We start from the raw sequence: 18,810 nt of genomic DNA on the forward strand, positions 1-18,810 counted from the left end.
AGCCAATAGCTCTTCCATAGGCAAATATCATTGAAATGTAATATCACACACTTTTGTGTCCAACTGCATTTCCTTTAAAAGAATTTACAAGTCAATGCCATAAACGCCTTTTACAAACGTGTTTAGTGAATTGTTTTTATAAGTTCTAATATTGCTGGAGTCTGGTGGATAATCAACACAGGAAGAATTAGAACAATTACTTTTTTTATCTGACATCTAATTGAATTTTGCACAATTGCTCATTTTGGGTAACCTGAAAAGAAACAGTGGTGATCCTGTCTTGTCATGGACCAAGTGGGAATTCAGTCAGGTTCTCGACAATTCAACTGGTTCTCTACTTGCAGGAGGAGGGGTCTCCTGGTACAATCCTGTATATGTCTCGGTTGGCTCCTTTGCTTTGTGTTTCTCCTACGATCTCTTGCTCCGGTCTTCTCACATACCACAATTTATAAAATGCTTACTAAATGCATGACTAATGAGTTTGTAACAGGCGTATTAGAATCATTGACTTCCAAGATATTTAATACATAAAATTTAGTCCAAAAACCATCATTAAAAGAAGCCTTGTGCAAGCAACCAAATGAATAAAATTGCTATAAATTAATCAGAATTAATGTGACTTGTGTTCAATTAACATTCAATTTGAATTATGCTATAGTCTTACTTAACCCTTGACAGTCATTGCCATTAGTCTTCAGATATTGCTCACAAAGATACCACTAATCTTCATTTAGCGGTCACAAAAAATGACACTAGCCTTAATTTTGCTCTTGAAATAGCACAATAGTGTTCAATTAACATTCACTATAAATTCTGATAGTCTTACTTGAGTCTTCACAATCATTGCTGTTAGTATTAAGATATTGCTCACAAAGAATACCACTAGTCTTCACTAACCCTGGGCGTAGTTCACGTAGCCGCGCTTCGCGAAGCTTCGAGAAGATGTCATTGCACTACGCGACCTTCGCGTAGCTTCGCGAGCTTGCGTAGTTGCTTGTGGCAACCTGTTCGCGATGGCTTTTTCTTGTTCGCGAGCGCGGTAAGCATGTTCGGGGAGCTGTTTGCATGCTCGGGGGATATATCTCGAGATCTTACCCATGCGGTCGCCAATGGGCACGGCCATCTTGTTTTTCTATTGTCCCACCCACTCGCGATGCCTTATTTCCTGTTCCGGGTCACGGATAGCGTGTTCTCGATGTGCATTGACGTGTTCGGGAGCGCATTTTACTTGTTCGCGATGAATAGTACATGTTCGCGAGAAATATCGCGCAAACTTACACACGCGGTCGCAAATGGGCGTGGCCATTTTGTTTTTCACTCTATGCTATGATTCTGGGCCTACTTTTGTATCCTCCCTTTATCTTTGCCATCCTTTGTCTTTAAAACATTTTTTCGGACTTTTTTTAATTATTATCTATGTCTCTCTTTGCCTAAGTTTATATTTTGCATTTTATTTCTACTTTTACTGTGTTTTTGTTACTTTTATAAAGTTCTTTCTATCTTCTTCCCCCTAACTTTTTTTCCCCTTCTAACTTTTCTTTTCCGCCTCCCACCCACCCCAGAACCATGGCCAAGGGCACACCAAGTCAGAGTGCCAAGGGAAAGGGACCTGCAGGAGCAGAGAAGGGACGCCTGGCTTGCGGCAGAATACGTCCTGCAGGGGTGCAGGCCTGGCAACTGTTTGGGGAGGAGGAGGTGGCTTTCTTCATCCAGCGCCACCTCCCCTTGACCTTGGCAGCAGGCGGCAGGCCTGGCTACGGGTACGCTACCCAGGAGCGGCACCGTCGGTGGGCGAAGGTGCGCCAGGCCGTGCTCCGGTGCTCTGGGGTCTGGCGCACCCGCAATCAACTAGCCCACCGGTGGTCCGACATCCTGGACCGGGAGCAGGACCTGTTGGACCTGCTAGGTGTCGAGGTCGACGGGCCTGGTGAGTAACTTATTGTGTATATTAAATTTGATGAACAACAAGATTACTGCTGCGTGCCAAGCGTTGCTGGTAAATTAAGTTCCAAAAAGTAAAATGTTCTTTGATTTAAGGACCCAGGTGCTCAGTGGTACTCTTACTTGTTTTCAACTTAGTTTGCGCTAGCTTGTGCTGATGCTGATTATATAAGAGTTTATTTCACAGAATTGAAGTTAGGTAATGCGATTTTCTAGAGAGACTCTAGTCCTTCCATTGTCCTACTGTGAAATAGTGGTGGATGGATATTGGATACTAGGTTTAGTTTGTTAGTATTAGTTAATAATTGTTTTGTGCGGTCTGCGTGATGCCTCCTCTGTCACTGAGTGCTGCTTACCCCAGTCCTCCGTCGAACCTTTTGTACTTTGTTTAGTGAGTGGTAGGCTTAGCATGGTCAGTCAGTAGCAGAACTAGATCAGAATCATGCAACCAACCCACAATTTATTGTATCTTCTATGTATGCACTAATGTATCCATGTGTCCTCCATCTCATCTATGCATTTGATGGCTGAAAAAAAAATGGAAATGCAGACTTAGTGAACAATTGGCCCGTCTGGAATAGGTGGTGTAGGTCAGGTGGTACTTACTAGGCTTCGTTAGTATTTGTAATCAGAATGATTATGGAACACTGGAGTGTTCATAAATAAGTGGACGATCCGTGAATGCAGGAAGAAGCCAGTAGTTGATCCATCTGATTATATAGTTCGATTTTATTGCAATAGTTGTTTTCTAAAATGTTGTTTGACTTATTTTTCCAAATGATTTATTATTATTTCTTTTACAGCACTCCTTAATGTTTGTCTCTTTCTTTATTATACTTTACATGATCATCAGCACCACCCAGGGGCAAGAAGATGGGGTCGGAGTCAGCGGGGGAACCACAGGAGGACCGCTCCAGTAAGTCCTCCAGTGGTTATATTGACATTTATATTTCCCTAACTTTTACTGCATCTTTTTTTCCGAACTATAAATTATGGTTCCAGTTTCTAATTCTATTTTTACAAAAGCTTACTTCTTTGACCTTGACTATCTGTTTCCAAATTCTGTTTATCCTTGCCTCTAACTAAGTTGCTTCTAACTGCCTCTGCTATGACTCTCTGTACTACTACTACTACTACTACTATTACTATTATATTACTCTGTCTGTAGCGAAGCTTGCACAGTTGCCCACTCTTTATAGAAGGTTTTCTTTGGAATAATAAAACTCTGATTGACCAATAGCTCTAGCCACTGTGTCCTGTCCTTTGGGTTGTCCTCTTCAAGTCTTCTCAATGTTGAGGCTTTGACAATTAACACAAACAAAATGGCCAAACAGATATTTGACTAGTATTTTTGATCGGATAGTACATGATCCTACTATTGTCTAGTGATTCTGCAGAGCCACATACAGAACTATGCACAACAAAATAGGATGTTGCTGATGGGAGGTTGGAACTTACTGATCACTCCTCAGTCCGAAGAACCCGGGATCCCCTGACCGACTAGCTATAGTGTCTCACATTAGGGTCCCACTCCCGACCCCCCCCCACGATGAAGATACAAAATGTTGATGATGACTGAGACAGACAACCCAGAATATAATAATACCATTTTGCACACTCACTTGTGTAAGTCCACCCCACCACACCAAATACCACAGAGTCTATGTGTAAGTTCAAAAGGTTTATTTGAAACAAGTATCAAACTCTGTACATCGTTAATATGAATTTTTTTTTACTACAGCCATAGTCAATAAGCCAGCAAAAAGCCTAACATTAAAACAGTAAACATTTACAAGTGCATGACAACAAGAACAAGAGCCAAAATCTTTAGAATTCTGGAAGACCCCTCACCGTAGAACGTAGAAATACTGGTTACATAATCTTGCATTATAATATGTTCTGTAAATCTCTGGTTTGTAGAAGGGAATCATCTGCCTATTATATGAGAAAAATGCTGCGAGTTAGCCGTTAGATAGTATACTGGTAAATGGAAGCATTTTGCAGTCATGGCAAAAATTGTAACATGTATGTGATGGCTAAGCAATATGAACTAAACAAACTCAATAATTATGTTTTTTTCCGACCTCGTCACTTGTACGCAACAGTCAAGTGGCCTCAAAGGCATCTACTCTACTGCACATCTCACTAAGCTTGCAGGTATAATTAAATATGCGGCAAAAGAGTAGTAGTCGACATGATGAATCTAAAAGGGTTACACATGGCTCAGGCTAACTTTCAAAAGAGTAGAATAGGACTAGATGACCCTAGGAAGTGGAACCATATCACCACTAGTGTCTGTCTACTGACTGTACATACTGTCTAGTGCTGCTGTATGTTGTATTCACTTTTTTTTCAATGTTCCAAGTGAACAACACTTAAAATAGGGGGAGGTTTCCAGGCATCTACAAATTTGTGATGTTTTTGTCTAGGCACACTACCATCCACCAGTGCCGTCAAGGCCAGCGATGCGGCCATTCCGAAGGGGGAAGGCGAACTGGCGGCACCTGCAGGAGAGACAAGGGGGGGATCCAGCAGCAGTGGCCGGCGGCGGTAAGTTATTACCGCACGTAAAATTGACTAAAGCACCGTCACTTGGCGGGTCCGGGTTCCGTGGGTGGTCCTGGGTTGCAGCTTTAGGCGCCATCTTGCTTTGGGCTTTGTTGTTTGTTTGCGGGCGCCATCTTGGAGCGTATTGACGCTCGCTCGGCTCCAAGGAACGCCTATTTAAGGCGGACTCGGTATTTGGACTCTGGTCAGGTACTGCTTCTACCCTTAGCGCGCTGGTACGAGCGCTCTGCTCGCTCTGCATTTTAAACTCCAGTTTTGTTCTTTTTGTCATTTTGGCTTTTACTGTTCCCCTGCTTTTAGCAGGACCTGGGTATAGATCCCCCCCTCCCTCTTACCGCACGTAAAATTGACTAAAGCACCGTCACTTGGCGGGTCCGGGTTCCGTGGGTGGTCCTGGGTTGCAGCTTTAGGCGCCATCTTGCTTTGGGCTTTGTTGTTTGTTTGCGGGCGCCATCTTGGAGCGTATTGACGCTCGCTCGGCTCCAAGGAACGCCTATTTAAAGTCGTCCTCTCCCGCGCAGCGGGTACGCGCAGTGGGACGCCGTCGCTTAGCCGGAGTCGTGCCTGAGTCCTGCCCGTCTGCGCCCGTCCGCGCTAAGGACGCGCAGGGCGCAGCGGGCACCTGGGGTCCTTGAGAGTTGGTCTCGGCTCTCGTTACCATGCTGGTGTACTCTGGCGACACTCTGCGGGGTATAGGTCGTTCAATTGTGAGTTGTACCCTTCCCCCTATACACCCACTAGTGGGCCCCTTTCACTGTGCGTGTGGAAGATGGTCTTTAGATCCCCCTACCCTGAGCTCACACGAAAATCCTACGGTTGCCCTCAGTAGGAACCGTTCCGAGCATTCCCTTCGCATCTTCAGCCTGAATGCCAGGTCTCTGGTGCTGCATTATCAGGCTGTGTTTGACCTGATACAGGAAGAGGCCCCGGACATCGTAGCCATCACCGAAACGTGGTTGAAGGATGACGATGTGGCCATTATCAACTTGGCATTTCCCTCTGATTTTTCGGTTTTTACCCTTAACCGATCTACTAGGGGAGGGGGTATTGCGTTGGCCATGCGACCTGGCCTTACTGGTAGTTGGTCTGGTTTGACCATTGCGGGATGTGAAAGTGCGGTGTTTAAGATCTCGGTCACCCCACATTTCACACTCTCGGGGATGGTGGTTTATCGCCCCCCTGGGAGTGATGTGGCGTTTAGAGCGGCCTTCCCCGACGTGGTTAGTTCCTTGGTGGTAGGCTGTTCCAATTTCTCGATTTTGGGAGACCTCAACTTACATTTTGAGAACCTTACCTCCCCCTCGGTTAGCGGTATTCTTGCTGACCTGGAGGCCCTTCAACTGGTGCAAATGGTTCGACAGCCTACCCATACAGGCCGCCATACCTTAGATCCTTTTTTCACCAATTTGGCAGACGCTGCTGTCTCCGCCGTCACACCTCTTGGCTGGACGGACCACTCTTTGGTTACCATCTGTACCCCTTTGCCGGGAATGATTACTGTTCCCCCGGCAAAGCTGGTTACAAGGCGGCAATGGAGTAAATTACGGCTGGAGGACTTACATCATGTCCTCGCCGAGGAGCCTTTAGAACCTCCGATGCTGGTTGACTCGGGTTACGAGAAGTTCTGCTCCTGGATATCCAAGGCGCTTGACGCCCTTATCCCAATTACCGCTTGTAAAGTCAGCTCCAGGGACTCCAGTCTGTGGTACGATGGCGCCTTACGTACTCTCAAGGGTAGTTGTAGGCGAGCAGAGAGGGCTTGGTGGAAGGCGTACGATAGCGGGAAGAAAGCTATTTATCTCGCCTCCGTCAAAGTATACCATCGGGCTGTTTGCCAAGCTCGGGCAGCTTATTACGCTACTGAATTCGGCAACAGCTCCAACCCCTCTAAAACCATCTTTAAAGTGATAAAGGATCTTTTGGCAAAGCGTGCCTGTATCACGACGACTGGTTCCACCACTCACTGTGAGGCTCTTGCTCGGTTTTTTTTGGAAAAGGTCCAAAACATCTATCGGACGTTCCCTTGTACAGGGCCTCCGGTTGAGCCCCCGATCAACATCTATGGTGTTTCCACCTTGCACGTGCTGCCCCCGCTGACATCAGAGGGGTTTGACCTCCTGGCTCTGCAGGTCAAATCAGGGTCCCCCGCTGATCCGCTTACAGCGACTCTTTTTAGAGAGCAGTCGTTTGTGGGACGGGCCGTGGTTTACTCCTTGATTAACATCTCGTTGGAATCAAGCACGGTACCCGCTAGCTGGAAGCGGGCAGTGGTTTCTCCCATTTTGAAGAAGCCGTCCCTGGATCCAGATAAACCTGAAAACTACCGGCCCATCTCCTTACTTCCGTGGCCGACCAAAGTGTTGGAGGCCCATGTCAACAAAGTTCTTTCTGCTCACCTTATCCATGCTAACATCTTGGATCCCACCCAGAATGGGTTCCGTGCTGGACACAGCACGGAGACCGCCCTCCTCTCCATGGCTGAACACCTTCGCACGGTGATGGATGCGGGACAGACAGCAGCGCTCGTCTTATTGGACTTGAGCGCCGCGTTTGATACTGTTTCGCATCCTATCCTGTTGCATCGCCTGGAGGAGATTGGGCTGGGTGGACCTGCCCTCCAGTGGTTTCGGTCTTTTCTAGACGATCGTTTCTTTAGCGTTGCCATCCCACCGTTCCAGTCCCAATTCCATCCTTTGAAACAGGGGGTGCCGCAAGGATCCTCGCTGAGCCCCACGTTGTTTAATCTCTACGTGAGACCGCTGGCTGAGGTCGTCAAGCAATGGGGCATGACTATGGTCTCATATGCTGACGACACTCAGCTAGCGGTTACGATCAGCGGGGATGTGGACCGGGATGCCCCCAGGTTTCAGAGTGGACTTAGGGCGGTGGCGAGCTGGATGAAGAACAACTGTCTCCAGCTCAACGCCAAGAAAACAGAGATCATGATCGTAGGCAAGAGATCGGAGCTATGGGGGGACAGGTGGTGGCCTATGGAGCTGGGGCCGGCCCCCCCTCCGGTCAGGGAATTAAAGAACTTAGGAGTATGGATGGATCCCTCCCTCAGCTACGTTGGCCACACGAAGAAAATCGCGGCCTGTTGCTTTGGTATCTTACGGTCGCTTCGCCCTGTTTTGAAGTTCTTTGACCATCGCACCAGGCAGCTGATAGTCTAGGCTACAGTGTTATCTCGCCTGGACTATGCCAGCTCTCTTCTGGTAGGGTCCAATGTGGCTGAGGTTACCCGCCTCCAACGTGTCCAGAACGCTGCGGCGAGAGCTATTGTTGGCCTACCCCGTACTTGTTCTGCCTCCAGCACATTGAGATCAATGCACTGGCTGACTATCAGGGCCAGAATTCAGTTTAAAGTGCTGTGTATGGCGTTCAAGATTCTGAGGGGGGTAGGTCCCCCTATTCTTGCGGACCTTTTGTCTTGGTATGTGCCTACTCGGCCCCTGAGATCCATGGGTCATGCACTCATTGTGATTCCCCGATACAGGCTGTGTCGGGTCGGTGGCCGTTCTTTCCGGGTCAGAGCAGCCGAGCTCTGGAACTCCCTTCCTGTAGAGTTGCGACTGCTAGATGATCTTTTAGTCTTTCGTAAAGCCTTAAAAACCTTTTTGTTTTAATAAATTCACTTTCCTCCTTTCTGTTGTGTTTCCTGTGGTGTTGCATTTTTACCTGCCATGCGCCTGGACGCCCCTTAGCTGGGGCAGCAGTGAGCATTACAAATGTATGTAACATAACATAACATAACATTACTTCTTGACATTACTACTTGATGGAAGTGTGTTGACTATTTCACTGTACTGTGCGACTTAATATTATACAACGGTTGAAGAAGACACCCTTTACTTAGCATTAGCAGCGTGAGTAGAGTAACCAATGGCCTCTTCGATTTGACTCCAAAATCAGCTGTGAAGGTTTTATGGAGAAGACAAACTCAGATCAGATGACCTTGATGGATGTGTTGAACAAAGAGGGAAAGAACTAAGGGTGGAAGGACGGGCGAGATAAATAATATGACTGACTGGCAGAGAAGGATATGTTGTTGGAAGCACGCATAGGTGGCTGATAGTAATCAGATCAGATGCATGGGTTGTTGAAGGATGGGTGGAAGGTGAAAGAATGCCTGCCTGGGTGGGCGACAAAGTATGGGTGGATAGTGCTAGATCGCAAACATCAGCGTTGTTTGGCTGAAATTCAAACTCAAAGCCAAGGCAAGCAAGGAAGGAGCGGAAGCATGGGTGGTTGTTGGCGAAACCAACTAAGTATGAGAGATATAAAAAAGAAGGATAAACGTTTACTTGAATGGATGTATTCCTGGATGTACTATAGACAGTATAGGATTGGAAAGTGTCACTGGAGATTCTTACTTTGAAGAAAATGTAAAAGAAACTGCGCGACAGTAGCAAAGCCTAGGGGAATATAGGTAGTATTATCAGAATACAGTACACTTGCAGTAGTTTGCAAGCACGTCATATATATTTATATATATATACATTATCAAGCGGAAGCCCCTTCCTACCACTCTGGGGACCACTCCCTACCTATTATTATTAATGTATTTTCGATTGTGGCAGCCAGCCTGCAAAGGGTGGCCTATCTGTTGTTTATGGTTATTGGTTACACAATCAATGAAAGCAAAGTACCCTCTGCAGTAGCGGTTGGTGGTGGGAGTGTTTGCGGGCGGTGACAGGGGGAGGGGACGGGTGGGTGGCACTGGCGAGTAAACTGTGTATTACGGCCAAATACAGGTAATCAACATAAAAATTTAACAGAGTATGGCCAGTGCCAACGGCTGTAAGGCGTCATACAAAAATATGAGCTTCGCCACCTGCAGACAGTAGTAGTAAATAAAACTAACGTGAGTCTGCATCATGTGGCTCATATCTGTTTCTCTTGGGTGCAAGCTTAGCTGACTTAGCTGGCATGCCGGCTACAACAAGGTTATGTAATTGGGCTAAACTACAGATAAGAACAACACGACTGGTGTACCGGTCCGGAGTACATAGTACGATTATATTTATAATGTCGGAAGCTCCCAAAAATGTTAGAGTCCAAGGAAGTAGGAGTAGAGATACTTACCACCAAATCACAAATGTTATGAACTGTATTGCTAGTGATACTGTGATACTATGTGTTGAATGATTTCAGTGTTAAGAGTATTGGCTACAACATGTTCTTTTTCTTTCTTGATATAGATACTCCTTCAACATCAACAAAACCATCTCGGAAGGAGTTGGCCGCTAGGGCCCGGCGCCGGAAACTGGAGGCCATTTGTGAACATTATCACCAGCTGGTGGCTCAGGCGGAGGAGGAGGTGGCTTCAGCCTCCTCCAATGCCCCGGGCCCAATTCAGGCCCTGCCTCCACTTTCACGGCGCCGGGGTCCGGCAGCCGGCCACCGGCGCCCTTCAATATCAAGCACTGCTGCCCCCCACCCTGCATGTAACTGCAGGGCATTTCGCCTCCAGCTGCTCCGCCGGATGGCCCGCTTAGAGGAGAACCTTGGAGGAGCGGGTAAACATCCTGGTGGATAAACACCTTAAGGCCCGCCGACGACAGAGGACCTCGTCATTTTCCCCTTTTTTAAAATTCCTTTTGTTGGTGGGTGGGTTTGTGGGCGTTGGGAATGTTTGCGGACATTTGGGACTTGCAACTTTCGTTTTGGACATTGGTTGGGGTTAGGGAGGGGGGTGGGTTAGGTCAGAGTGGGATAGTTTATTTTTGTTAGGGATATTAAATATATACTATTTACTTATACGATGTTAATGTTTTGTGGTGGGTTACAGTTTTCCGAATTCAATCTAAGTTACATGGTTGTTTACTTTGTTTCCGTGCTGCTGCATGCCCACAGCCAGTGTTTGATTTAAAAGATCTGCCGATTTTGTAACACACAAACCGATAGATGCAGTACCCCTCACTGAGTTATTTTAATTGTCATAATAGTACTGTCAGTCTCTCCTCCTGGTCCATACCTCCCACCAAACTTATCTTACCTGCAATCGATGATGAAGTTCGGCACACTGATGGCTGCATGGTTGGTTTCCCAAATTAACGGACAAGATGCCATTATTGTGGTGGTAGTAGTAGACACTGGCAATAGCATTTGAAAAAAAAAAGAGAAAGTCACTTAACTGAGAGACTGTGGGAGGAGTAGTAGAACAGAACACAAAGTAAACTACAGCATGGGTCGGCTAGCAGAAGAAGATCCTTGCACAGCCTCAGTTGAAATTCAATTAGTGCTGCTTTCACCACATCTGCCCCAGCAAGCGTGTGATCAATTGGTGTACATTTAATGTAGTCATCACATCACACCTCAATATAAATCACACAGCCTGGTGGAAGAGGGTTAGGGATTGAAGAATGGATGGGAAGCGGGGTTTTGGGAAAGGTTTGAGAAAGAAAAACAGACAGTATGCATGTACACAACAAAAGTAAAACACAATCTTGTAAGACGACCATGATCCATTATCAAAGAAATCAAAGTATAAAGTGAGAAAAAGCAAATGCATGCATGCTGAGGAAGAGAACTTGATGGTAATGATAATGAGTTGTACTTACTATAACTACTATTACCCAATGAGACAGTACAGTCAGGGAAGAAATTGAAAAATTTGCCTTGCCTGTCTGCCGCCCTCAGAGCTCAGACCGAACCCAATTACATGCTCTACCGGGCTTACCTTTATTTTTCAAGCAAGCAAAGGAAATTAAAAAACAGTTGTAGGGATCAATTACCAAACAAACCACAAGACACAGTTGTAATGATTGAAGAGAAAAAAGCAATCAAATAAATTTAAAGACGAATGATGAATGATACTAAAGTTACTGTATTATCCTGGTCCAAATGTGGAGTTGCATCATTATCGTCATTCCTCTTGGTCCTCCCTTCCATGGACACTCCGACTCCGCACATCAATCTTGGGTACCACTGCCTGCCTGATGCGGATTGGTAAGGTAAGTGTGAGTCGTTTCTCCAACTATAGCACAGGTTAAAGGACGGCCTATAAGTGTAGATGGAAAAACAAACGGGGTATTGAAAAATTACTGCATTTAAAACAATAAACTCAATTACAGTGGAGTGCAAGATGAGAAAACAACACTCTGGAGAGAACACTTTTAGACTGAGGCAGCTTGGATAGGATACATAAGTGTCTACTCTACAGCATTAAGGTACAACAACAACGGGACAGGACTCAGGAGCCAGCACAGCCACAGAACAGGAGAACCGCGGCACAGGCCAGGCACCCTACCCCTTACTTACATTTTGAGCGAGCCAGAGAAATGTCATATGCACTGCAGCAACCGATCATTTTCCAAATGAAGTGACTAAATCAATGCGCCACTGTCCCTCATACCACTACACTCTACTCCAGTCCACACCACTACACGGACATCTTGCCTAGGCCTGTGCTGTGGTTCTTGTTCAAACTGTTTACCTTTTAAGTCAGCCCATGAAACGCAGTTATTCCATCAATTTTCTCCGATCCAACTGACTGTGTGCAAAGATACTATGCTCAGCAGCATCATGATGATGACCATGTGGTACGTCTTCTCCAACACCAACTCAGTCTGTAGTGATTGATTAAGTTTAGAATATATTCCATATTACTAAATTGCAACGGATATTGGCCGGCACCTGCAATGGTAGGAGTACAATGTGGTTATTAATAAACAACAAGGAAACATTAACTGTCACCACACCTGAGTCACTTTTACTTTGTCGATAAACTAGTATAGTTCTACTTCATGCACAATTATTCGTAGTCAGCCAGCATCCAATGCAATGCATGCCACCACTATTCACAATAATCACTCATTACCTGTCTTGGTGTTCTCTTTGGCTGTCTGATCTGATGGCTGCCTAGCCTTCTGCCAGTCAGTGATGAGTTTCTTTCGGCTTGGAAACAAAATGGAATATAGCTGGAGTCACGTTTCACTTCTTATGGAGGGACTGTTAGAGGCAACATGTATTGTACTATTCTCCATCTCCATATAATGTCTGGCTTGCTTGAAATGTATTTAGGGAGAGTAAGGAAGATGGAGCAGGACCCTGATGAGTGGAGTGGACAGTTATGCACAGACGTGCAACTCCAATAGGGTAATAAAAAGAGGGGACTGTTGATGGATTTGTTGTGATTAGATTTTGAACCAGAAAAACAGATACACAGTCACACACAAATAAAGGAAGGGAGAACAATTTGAAAGCCTAGTTGTCAGGGAAGAGGAGCTCGTCCTCAAACTCTGGTGGTTCAGACAGAAGTACGTCTAACAACCCACTACTTATGTCATCGAAGTCGCTCTCCTCTTCCTGCTGTGATTCACGTATTTTGTACTCCGGTGGTATAAAGTGTTGATTCATTTTGATCATCGTTAACCTCTCAACGCTTTTGGGCGAGAGACTGGTCCTTTTGACAGTAACAATGGCACCAGCAGCACTGAAAACACGCTCTGAAGAGACACTTGCAACAGGGCAAGCCACATACTTTATCGCCAGCCTGCTGATCACTGGCCATTGGCTTCTTTTCCCATACCAATACACCAATGGGCTTTGCTCCATGAAGACCTCTGTTGTGTCAATTAGATAGGCCTGAACCATCCGCTCAATGTTCAGGTGTGCTCCGATTTCCTGGGCCTCGTTTGCCTTTGCATCAGTCATGGACGTACAATACCCTTTCCGTAGAATCCAATCACCTGCTGTTTTTTTAAATGTGCCTGATGATCCTGTTGGTGCTGTTGATGTTATTGCTGGCAGTGTTGTTGACTGCTGGGAGGCAAACGCACTGCTCTTGACCTCTGAAGTAGAACTTGGCTCTGGGGGCCCTGCAGTACTTTTTCTGCCCTGGGGGGGCAGGCCTCTAATGAAGATCCTTTCGTTTTCAAACTCAGTGGCTTCCTCAGCTATCAAAGTTTTGTACTGGGCAACATTCACTTCTGAAAAAGGAATTACTTCATTTCTGCGCAGCAATAATTTGTAATGTGGATCCAAAATTGAGGCAGTAATGTAATGTGGATGTGACAAAATGTTATTTTGAATCCTTGTATTGTGAGATAAGCGAGCGGATAAGGTGTCTGCCAAATAATATGCGTCTACTTTGTCATCCACACCTGCGTACATTTCTGACACCTCCTTCAGCTCTTGCTCTAGCATGTACAACAATTGGATAGCTTGGCCCATAGTACAGTCCTCCCTGCTCACTTCACACGTGAAGACCTCAAAAGGAAGTAGCATCTCTGTCAGGCTTTTGACGAGGTCCCATTGGGCCATCTCAACTCTCATGCCTTTCACAGTAGGATCCCCTGACCTTTTCATGACATAAGCATTAAGTGGTATGTACTGCTCAAACAGACGCTCAAGCATGTAATACGTTGAGTTCCAACGTGTTGGCACCTCCTGGATGAGTGCTTTGACTGGCATTTTATGCTCACGTTGAATAACCCTCAGCTCCTTCCGGGCTTTAAAAGAATAGTTGAAATGTGTGCATATTCTGCTGCAGGTGGTCAGTAAGCTGCTGACTTTGCTTACATTTTTCAGAAAGTCTTGAACAACAATGTTAATGCAGTGTGCCAAACATGGCACCCGGAATTAGCCACCATCTTTCATGGCCCTAACTACATTACTGCCATTGTCCGTGGCAACAAAACCAGTGGTAAGCCCTCTTGGTCGCAGCCACTCAAACACCTTGCTGTTAAACTCATAAAAATTTTTTGCAGCAGTATGAGATTTCTCCATAGCAAACATAGCTATAGTTGCATGTATGCGAGTGTCTTTAAAAATCTCAGCAGTGTCAACAACACTTTCAGATATCTTATCTTTAACACCCGAAAAAGAGACCCAGTGTGCAGTGATGCACATGTAATCAGTGGCTTGGCAACTGGTTCACATGTCTGTTGTCAGGTGTATACTCTGAACAGCACTCTGTTTTAAGACTTTTCCAAGCAATTCCAGCACTTCGTGATGTAGTGCTGGAAGAGCAACTCTTGCGAAATAGTAGCGGCTGGGAACTTTCCATTTTGGGCAGATGGTGGTCACCAACTCAAGAAAACCCACCCCTTCAACAAAAGAAAAAGGGAGAAGGTCCAGTGCTAACATTTTTGCCAGCTTTGCATTGTACAAACGTGCTATTGGGTGGTTGCGTTCGCACTGCCACTCCGGCCTACTAAACAAGCTAAGAATGGTAGGCTGCATGGTATTCCTTCCTGTGGTCAACGTCACACTTTTTGGGCCAGCAGTACTCCTTGGTGTCTCAGGCTGACTCTTACTCTTGTGCCAATGAGATGTGGCTGAGGATGTGGGCGTTACCACTACAGTGCTGGGGACAGGGCTACTTTGTGTACCACTACCACAGAGAATGTCTCCCTCTTCTTCCTGTTCCACCGGAAGCTGACTTTCTACTCGTTTATGCCCAACATCAATGGTTCCAGTTTTGAAGCGGCTAAGGTGCTGCTCCCACTGGATTGCGTTTTTTTTTCAGATGGGTCATTTGGCCTTCGGTACCATAGTTTGTACCAAGCTTACCACGACTAACAGAGGTATGACAAATGCAGCATATAGCAATGTTCTCCTCCTTTCGGCTAACCGTAAAGAAGTCCCACACTGGGGAGCTTAACTTTTGTCTCCTGCTGGAGGTGCCACTCCCACTTCCAATGCCGGATGAACTGGAGGGTGTTTGTTGAATTTGACTCTGTGCAGGACCACTACCTACTTCTGTGGTGCTTGCGGTGGATGTAGGACGCTGCCGGCCCTTTGCTAATGTAAATATGGAAGCTGGAGGTCGTGTTGGTGTTACATGTGTTGGAGGTATGCGTGCTACATCCCTCGCATCCATTTTGGATAGTGTAAAAATGTTGGTTCCATCTCCTCAGGCCCGGGAGTGATGTTTGTGATGACTGGCTCATCATCATCATCATCATCATCATCATCATCATCCTGCTCTTCTACATCAACATCCATAAGTGTAAGACTTTCTGAAACCTTCCTTTTCCCATGCCTGCTCTTGTGATGTGTTTCCCTCTCAGACTCAGTTTGTGTCTTCCAAGTGGCATCTAGATCATCAGAAGGGGGGCTTGGTGAAGAACTTGATGTACTAACCCTCATTTTCCTTGCTGGGGATTTGGAAGCCAATGGAACTTCTAAAGGAGTGGCTCGCTCTTCTTCCTCTGCATGAGGCTCAATTTCCAGAACTGCCCATACTTCGGGAGGAACAACAGCTACTATTGCGGGCGGTGGCTGCGGCTGTTGACCACTTATCTGCTGTGTTGATGTTCCCTCCTGCGTTGATTGTGTACTACTTTGAGATAGCGATAAGTTTAGTTCAGGCTCAGCATCACTGCTTTCCACCATAAGGCTGGCTACCTCTTCCACACTCATCTGCTTGGGCCTGGGTTGGTGGGTTGGGCCCACTGATGTGGAGGTGCTGCCCCCAGCTTGGCCCCCCGACACCGTTGCTGCAGGCGTCATTTTTGGTGTACCAAAAAAGGTTTTGGGAGGCACACCAGACTTAAGTAACACTTTCTTCTTCTTCTGTTCCTTCTTCTCCATAGCAACTTTCTTGGTACCGGAGGACCTGCTACCTGCTTTCTTTAGGGGCATCTTCAACAGATGTCAAAACAGCACTCAGTTGCACAAGTTGCAGAGATGCCTGGTCAGGTCACTCACACGTCACGTTGTGTACAGCAGCAGGACGTCGGTCTGGCACCACAACAGTGGATGATGATGACACACCTCCTCTGTCTTTTGTGCACCTAAAAGCAAAAAAGCCAGAAGAACATCGGTCAAAACATCCATAATATAATATATAACTTATTAGCGTCTGGTGGGTGGTCATCACAATTATTATATTTTATGAAGTCAGTGAACAACAACAGTATAGCCAGCCATTAAGAGACTGACAAGGCCAGGGATCCTGTTGTATTTGTACTGTGTACACTCAGGAAGAAGAATAGCAAGGAACAAAAACATAAATGTAGTCTAGCCTGTTTGACCTAAATAAAAATGTGTGAATCTTATGGGATGGATGCAGCATCAGGGAGCAACAACACAACAAACATATACACATAAAAACTAAAGGCATTTATTTACAACACCCAAAGAGTGAAATCTAACCCCGTAAAAAAGTAAAGGCCATATTTTACAATTCAATCCAAAGCCATACATGATGTTGAAATTTAACGCACAACACAAAAACAGTTGTTTAAATTCCATGCACCCGTGATGATTGATGAGTAGTACCCCTGGGCCTACTGTACGACTAGGCCACAAGCTTGGAGGCCTATGCAAAAAACACAATGCCTGCCTCCACAAAATGGCCTCCACACATGCTCAGGCCACCCACCACAAATAACCAAAAAGTGATTACAAAGGACAGGAACAGGAAGTTGTAGTGTCTGTGGAAATTACTTCCTCTCATAAAAATATTTTCAAAAAAATAAAAGCTTCTCCGTGCTCCAAACCTACAGCTGAATGACAACCTGAGGAGCTTTTTTAGCAGAAATGCACAAAAAAGCGTTTTCGAGAAGGATCTATGTTGCTCGCGAGATATTGTTTGCCAGATTGCAAAAGCTGCGTGTTCGGGATCGCGAACTGTACAAAAAGGCGTTCTCGCGTGCGCGAACACGCATATTGTGAGCGCGAAAATGACGAAAACTGTAAGTCAGCGTAGTCGCACTGTGCAGAGTTACCAAAAGTACGCGAGCTGAATCCCTAGGGTTACATACTGGCTAAAAAGCCCTATTTATTTAACACACACCCAAAAAAGGCTATTCCACCACAAAAAACACCTTTTGCAATAAAATCCAAAGCCATCCATGGTGTAAAAGAAAATCAACAGACAACACAAACTGTAAATTTAAAAACCGCACCAAAGATTTGAGGCTGACTACCTCTGGGCCTACTGGCAGACTAGGCCACAAGCTTGGAACAGTCAATGTAAGCCTATGGCAAAAGCACAATGCCTGCCTTAAAAAAATGACCGCCACACACATGGCCAGGAGGACACAACAACAACAAGCATAAGCCAAGGGGAACAAAGAAAAGAAATGCAGGCCTTTATGGAAAAAGAAGCACTCACTACTAAACTACCACCACAAAATTGCCACAAGCCACATGGGCACTCACAGTCACAACAGGCCATGGAAAACAATGAACTGAAGCAGGCCTATAATAAATGACTGGACAAAGGAGGCCTGCTAAACAACACAGCTTTAATACACAAATAAAAATCAACAGGGCTACGAAAGGATTGGAAAGAAGTTACACATCAAGCACACACATCTCACAAAGGTATTTCACACACACACCAACAGAGAAATACACCACAGCCACATTTAGCATTTCAAATAATTCTATGCCATCCATGCCCTACATGATGTTGAAACAGACACCACGAAACATGAACCCATGGGTACCCTACTGGCTGAAATTGGAGAGAAAAACAACTAGGCCCCTATTGAAAGCACAGGCCACCCGCCACAACAATAATTTAAAAAAACAATGAAAAACCCAGAAAAATGTAGGTAATACAAGCCCCAATGAAACAAAAACACACCAATTCTCCAACTTACTTGTAGTAAATTAAATCTCAAATCAAAAAGTCCTCAAATAAATCCAATCCAATGGTATGAGCAGGCAGACACAAAAAGTGATCCTTCCAGCTCCAAATCCAAATGAAAGTGAACAGCACATGCACAAAGCACTGGGAGAAGCCTGCTGGACAGGAACAGGAAGTTGTAGACTCAGGGGCACTTCCTTCCTCTTGAAAAAAAGAGTTAAACAAATTAAAGGTCTCCTCCTTACACAAAAGACTACAGCAAAATCACAATCTGAGGAGTTTTTCTGAGCTAAATGATCATTTTAGAGAAGGTTTTATGAAGATCGCAAGATATTCTTCGCCAGATTGTAGTTTTTGCATGTTCAGGATCGCGATCTTATCAAGACAGCCGCCGGAAGTCAGCTCGCGCTCCCGAATGACGTGTTCGCGTTCGCACACTCTCGCGGGCTTGGGCAGTCATAGTACAAATCTCGTGGCGCTCGCGAACAGACAGAAAAGCAAGTTGGTGATCGCAGAATCACGGTAAGACGTTACCACGCGTGCAAGAATGAATATTGAGCGCGCGAGGAAGTAAAACTACTACGCTACGCGCTAGATTGCGTAGCAATCTGCAACTTCGCGCTCTACGCGAATCGCGAAGTTGCCTAAACTTCGCAAGCTCCGCGAATGGAGCATAGTTCAACGCCCAGGCTTAGTCTTCACACAGTGGTCACAATCAATGAGACTAGCCTTCATTTTGCTCTTGAAATAGC

The 18,810-nt window shown here is 45.6% G+C and overlaps 1 long non-coding RNA gene across 1 annotated transcript; it reads right to left on the bottom strand.

Moving 5' to 3' along the window:
• Positions 1-3,661: 3,661 nt before the first annotated feature.
• Positions 3,662-12,211, bottom strand: LOC146829796 (uncharacterized). Its single transcript, XR_014962048.1, has 3 exons — positions 11,948-12,211; positions 10,508-11,512; positions 3,662-3,876 (listed from the first exon to the last, which is right to left on the bottom strand). It is a non-coding gene; the product is annotated as an uncharacterized LOC146829796 (long non-coding RNA).
• Positions 12,212-18,810: the final 6,599 nt, after the last annotated feature.

The sequence above is a fragment of the Triturus cristatus genome, chromosome 5_2 (assembly GCF_964204655.1).
Source record: "Triturus cristatus chromosome 5_2, aTriCri1.1, whole genome shotgun sequence".
Classification (NCBI taxonomy): domain Eukaryota; kingdom Metazoa; phylum Chordata; class Amphibia; order Caudata; family Salamandridae; genus Triturus; species Triturus cristatus.